Genomic DNA, 5,103 nt, shown 5'->3' with positions numbered 1-5,103 from the left:
GTTAGGTCCAGAGGGATGGATCTGACTGTGGAGAACACTGTAGCATGAGAGAAAGGGACACGGAGAATATAGGTGTGAGATTTGACTACATAAAACTCTGGTGAATTTTGCTTTCGTAGTGGCTTCCTTCTGCTGTCGAGAAGAAAAGCTATGACCCTGCCATACTAAGCAGCCCTATGGACCTTAGCACTGCTCCCTCTCATGCTGTGGTGAGGAATATGCTGAAGTGAATGGTTCAAAACATGCAGATTACCACCCCATGTAGTCCTCCATGCCCTTCATCCCTTTTGTAACACCTTCCAACCCAAACCAGACCCCACTGCCCACCTCCTCACAGGCAGCGTGTGCTGGAATGTGCATCCCCACCAGGGCACCAACGTTAGGGCTGTGGGCTCACAGCTTTCCCAGATCTGAGCTCCACTTCCATTTCTCACTGCTAGCAGCGCAGCTTCACCCCACTCCGAAAGGCCAAGGCAGAAAATCTTCTTAAGCGACTCCTCGGCTGATAAGTGCCACTCAGGTGATGGGATTAATATTTCTCCCTATTTTGGAGTCGCTCAAGCATGCAGGTGAATACGGTGGTTTTGATCTTCCCCCTGTCCTGACAGATTTCTGCCTCTTAACCCTCCCCTGCCCGGTGGATGTGTCTCTGTGCATTGCTGTCACACAGCCCCACAGAGCCCATCCCCATGGTAACGGGGCGTCCCCACCTGAATTCGGAGCTGCAGTGCTTGGTGTGTCTATGCAGGAAACACTGGGGCACTTCTGCATAAGTCTACATAACAGCAGTGTGTGCTTGCTCAGCAGATATCTGCACGAGTCAGGTAAATGCTGGTGAAACTGCCCTTCATGTTTAGAGCCTGCACGTGTGCCATGGCCAGGGATGTTTAAAATGACCAAAGAACCAGGCACTGCTCAGTCAAACGTGCCTATTGCAGCCCTAAAATGATCAGAGGATGATTTCCCAAGTTGTGTTGTTCAAACAGTTTATATTTGCATATTTTCATCAGAGAACATAACCCTTTAAAATGGGAGCTGCTCTAGCCTTAGCTTTAATTTGCACGGAAGGGCTGCAAAGCTGTGCAAAACTGGGCTGCTAGCACCACTTACTGGCAGAGAGATATTGAACAGACTTTACAGGCTCACACAGGAACACCGAACACAAATCTTAGCACTCAAATACAACAAACAAATGTAAAGCATCATCTCTCCTTCCTTGCACAAAAGGAGGGGGAGGGAAGGGAAGGGAAGGAAAAGGAAGGGAAGGGAAGGAAAGGGAAGGGAAGGGAAGGGAAGGGAAGGGAAGGGAAGGGAAGGGAAGGGAAGGGAAGGGAAGGGAAGGGAAGGGAAGGGAAGGGAAGGGAAGGGAAGGGAAGGGAAGGGAAGGGAAGGGAAGGGAAGGGAAGGGAAGGGAAGGGAAGGGAAGGGAAGGGAAGGGAAGGGAAGGGAGGGGAAGGGAAGGGAAGAGAAGGGAAGGGAGAATACCCTCCCACACATACAGAAAAAGTAATAAACTGAAATTTCCCTCTAACAGAGCCTCCAAACAGATGCCAGTACCAAAGCCCTTGCAATGGAGAGCTATATGCCTTGTCTCAGTCTACAGTATCTGTGTGTGCTACTAACACCTCTCCTGTCACTCCCACCTCTGTGGTAGTGGAGACAGGTCAGTGGACACAGCTTGGGAGCAGGAAGAGAGGACTGCAGATTTCCTCTCAATACATCAAAGGGGTGACGTGTTCCTCATATACATGTATATTTCTGTGTAACACTTTTAAAATCCCAACAGAAATGAACCCCACTTGAAGATGTTCTCCTGCACTGAAATATTCTTTGTGTTTGGTGAGCTGATGGGCAGCCTCATGGTCCCACTTCTTGGCCTTCAGAGTGTTTGTGTTCCATAAATCATGGCCAACACTTTCTGCTGCTTAACAGAGGGTCCTTGCAGCAACCTTCTGAGCTGTCTCCTGCTTTGGTAGCCGTGATTTATTTGGGAAACAAAGCGCCAGTTCAGAGGTACTGCAGTGGTTTCTACTTAAAAGCACCACTGCACTTGGGCACTTTGACACTTTACTGATTTTGCTTTACAGGCACAGTTTCTCCAGCCCTTAGATGTTCACAGAACCACAGCATGGCTGAGGCTGGCAGGGCCCTCTGTGTGCGTCTGCCCAGCCCCTGCCTCAGCAGGGACATTCAGAGCAGGGTGCCCAGGGACACAGCCAGACGGCTTCTGGAGATCTCCAGTATCTCCATGTTTATATTAGAATCATTTGTTTACATTAAAAATCCCAGGAAGATAGAACAGAGAAAGAGTTGGGCTTCCTGAGAGCTTCAGCCCAGGGCAGAAGTTACACCACTTCTGGAAGTTCTCAGGCAGCAGCAGTACACCTCGTTTTGACCAGCATCCATAAGGCCTGGCTGGACCCGAAGCTCTGTTCCAATTGTTTCATTCCTGAGAGGGGTTTTAGGAGGCCTGATCTCCAATGAATATGAAAAAACATCACATTTTATAGCTCTGTCAATTAGACGGATCATCTTGAAAAAGAAGATTCATTAATTAGTTACACTGGCAGTCTAATTAGGCATCACTGAGTACTTTCAGTCTTTGTGATCTCCAGCGTTCTTAGCTCGTTGTGCCTTATTTACATATTTTTGGGACATGTACGCACCTCCTAATTAACGCTGTAGAGTCTGCTCCATCTATTTCAAGATGTCACATTCTGAAGATCTTCAGATGTGTTTATGGGATGTCTACTACATTTAAATTACTCCTTTAACCAGGCCACAAATCCCACATCCCTTTTTGGGGTACAAGAACCACCAAGAGGCATCCGGGGGAAGGTAATCCTGTTTTCAGGAGGTTTCAGTGTGGGAGCAAACGAAAGACACTTACAGAAGGAAACCTTTCAAAAGTCATCTCTGCCAGGAATTTTAACAAGCCGATTTGCCTGCAGGGAAATCCCTGTGACAGCAGGCTGTCAGCGGCACGTCCCAACGGGTAGGCCGCAGAATGGAGCTGCGCAGCCTGGATCGTGTGGGGATTTTGGGAGACTTGGGCAAATGTGGCGCTTCTTAAAAGGGAAGTGGAAGGTTTGTAACCTGATGGGAGAGCACACCCTCGTATATCAGAGCTCAAACTAAAGGTCTTGGCAAGGAGGAGCCTGAGCAAGTAAGGGGTGCTCCTCTCTCTTTGTGCCCTTCCCATGCGTTGAACCAAGCAATCCTTTAAATAAAAGGATCTTTTCTTCTTCTGGCTGTGTCCCTCTCTGCGCCATTCTGCTAAATGCATTTTTGTGAAAGCCTCCAACCTGATATCTAGCTTCTTTCTACTCAGCTTCTATTTATAGAGAGCAGAAAGGATACTTTGCAGGGGACAATCCTACAGAGGCAGAGAACTGGGAGAGAGGATGACAATATTGTGTCTCCTCCCCACCTAGCTTAGCTAACAAAACCCTGCTTTGCCTGTCCTAGCTTACACTGACCTACTTGCCCCGATCTTATCCATCAGTGTGTCTTTCTCTGGTCCTTTCCCTTACTGGCAGCTATGATCAATATACAACACTGTCTTCCTGCAAAGTGGTGCCCTATGTTTTTCAAGAACTGCTGCCACTGCTTTCTTGGGTGCTTTAGATTGAACTTCATCTTCTGTAGGTGCCTTTCTCCCATGCAGATAGGCCTGAGCTCATACCCAACCTGACCTTAACAGACGACCATATGAACTGAATGATGAATTTTTCTGCTCCACCTCCACAGCTCAGTAAGCACATGAATAAAGCCTGATGAGCACTCCCGGCAAGGGTACTTTGCCTTATCCTCAGAGATAAGAGAAAGAAAGAGAATATGAATAAGGTGAGCAACCGATAAGTCCTGCCCAGACATTTATGCAGAATAGAGACAGAAGGTCTGGACCTCAAAATCTCCCCACTGCTAAAAGAAAAGTGGTCCAGATTAGCGCATTGAGGGAGGGGATGTTGCACCCCTCCTGCCCAGCTTTCTGAGGCTGCGGTGCTCCACAGTTAATCGTGCTGAGGCAGTCCTCCCTCTCACGTGTCAGCCAGAAAATAAAGTTCTTCGCTGCAGCAAATCTTATAAATTCTATATAAAAAATGCCCAGGCTTCTCTCTCACACACAGAGCTGCACCTGGCAGCCGCTTGGCAGGAAACACAAAGCAGCTTAGGAGCGCTGGAGGGAAGGGGCCATCCTTTTATCTCAGTCTTTCTGCTGTGTCCTGTGTTGGGAACCCTGGTCTGAGAGCACAATGATAACAGAAATATGTAAATAATGGTGACAGGAGTAATAAGAATATTCCTTGTCCTTGCTGCACGGAGACATTAAGACTTGGCAGCTGTCGCTGTTGCTTTCAGTGAAGAGCACTTCTGCACCTGGGCTGGCTCCAGCAAGCCAAAGCAAGGTCTGGATTGAATCAATTACCACCTGTATCAGAAACATCAACATTCTGGGTGGCAAATTCTGTATTACTGCCGAGCGCTCATTCTCTAGGAGGAGTTAGATACTGGATGTGGTGAAAACTCTTTACTAGTTTACTATGGGCAAGCAGAAACGCTTGATAAGTGGAGGAAGTCCAGCAAAGGGCCTCTGAGATGCCTGAAGGGCTGGAATACAACAGGAACTGATGAAGCAGTCAGTTATCCTTGAGAACTGTGGGCCCTCTGCTGCCTGAAGTGAGGTAGCACCTTCCAGCACCTCCAAGGAGACAAACCCAGATTCTCAGAGACACAGTCACCTCTGGGAAGAGCCAGACAGATGTGAGGGAAAAGAAATGCACAGTGACAGTGGCTGCAAAGCAGAATTGGATGCCCAGAGCAGTCTGGAGTCTCCATTCACAAAGGTATTCACAACTCAGGGCTGGACAAGGAACACCCTGCCCCTCTTTGAAGCTAGCCCCACTCTGCGACCAGAGATCTCCACAAGTCCCCCCCAAGTCTGAATCATTCTATGACTGTGGCCTTCATTAGCTTATTTCCCCTTTCTGCTAGAAGGAACAGTTTGATCAAATGATAGGGCAGGTTGTAGCAACTAAGCATGGGATGCGCCTCACAGGTTGACACCAGCCTTACAGCAAACACATCAGTTGTACTGCCAGG

General features: G+C 48.2%; 1 long non-coding RNA gene across 2 annotated transcripts; it reads left to right on the top strand.

Moving 5' to 3' along the window:
- The first annotated feature begins 680 nt into the window (after positions 1–680).
- On the top strand, positions 681–3,847 carry LOC121108893. 2 transcript variants are annotated; one of them, XR_005843534.1, is made up of 3 exons: positions 681–824; positions 1,535–1,663; positions 3,751–3,847. It is a non-coding gene; the product is annotated as an uncharacterized LOC121108893 (long non-coding RNA). The 2 variants fall into 2 exon arrangements; XR_005843529.1 differs by lacking the exon at positions 3,751–3,847 and having other exon boundaries at positions 1,535–1,804.
- The last annotated feature ends 1,256 nt before the right edge of the window (positions 3,848–5,103 follow it).

Source organism: Gallus gallus, chromosome 1 (assembly GCF_016699485.2).
Source record: "Gallus gallus isolate bGalGal1 chromosome 1, bGalGal1.mat.broiler.GRCg7b, whole genome shotgun sequence".
NCBI lineage: Eukaryota > Metazoa > Chordata > Aves > Galliformes > Phasianidae > Gallus > Gallus gallus.
Note: the sequence above shows the minus strand (reverse complement) of the source record. Positions and strands in the feature narration are given on the sequence as shown.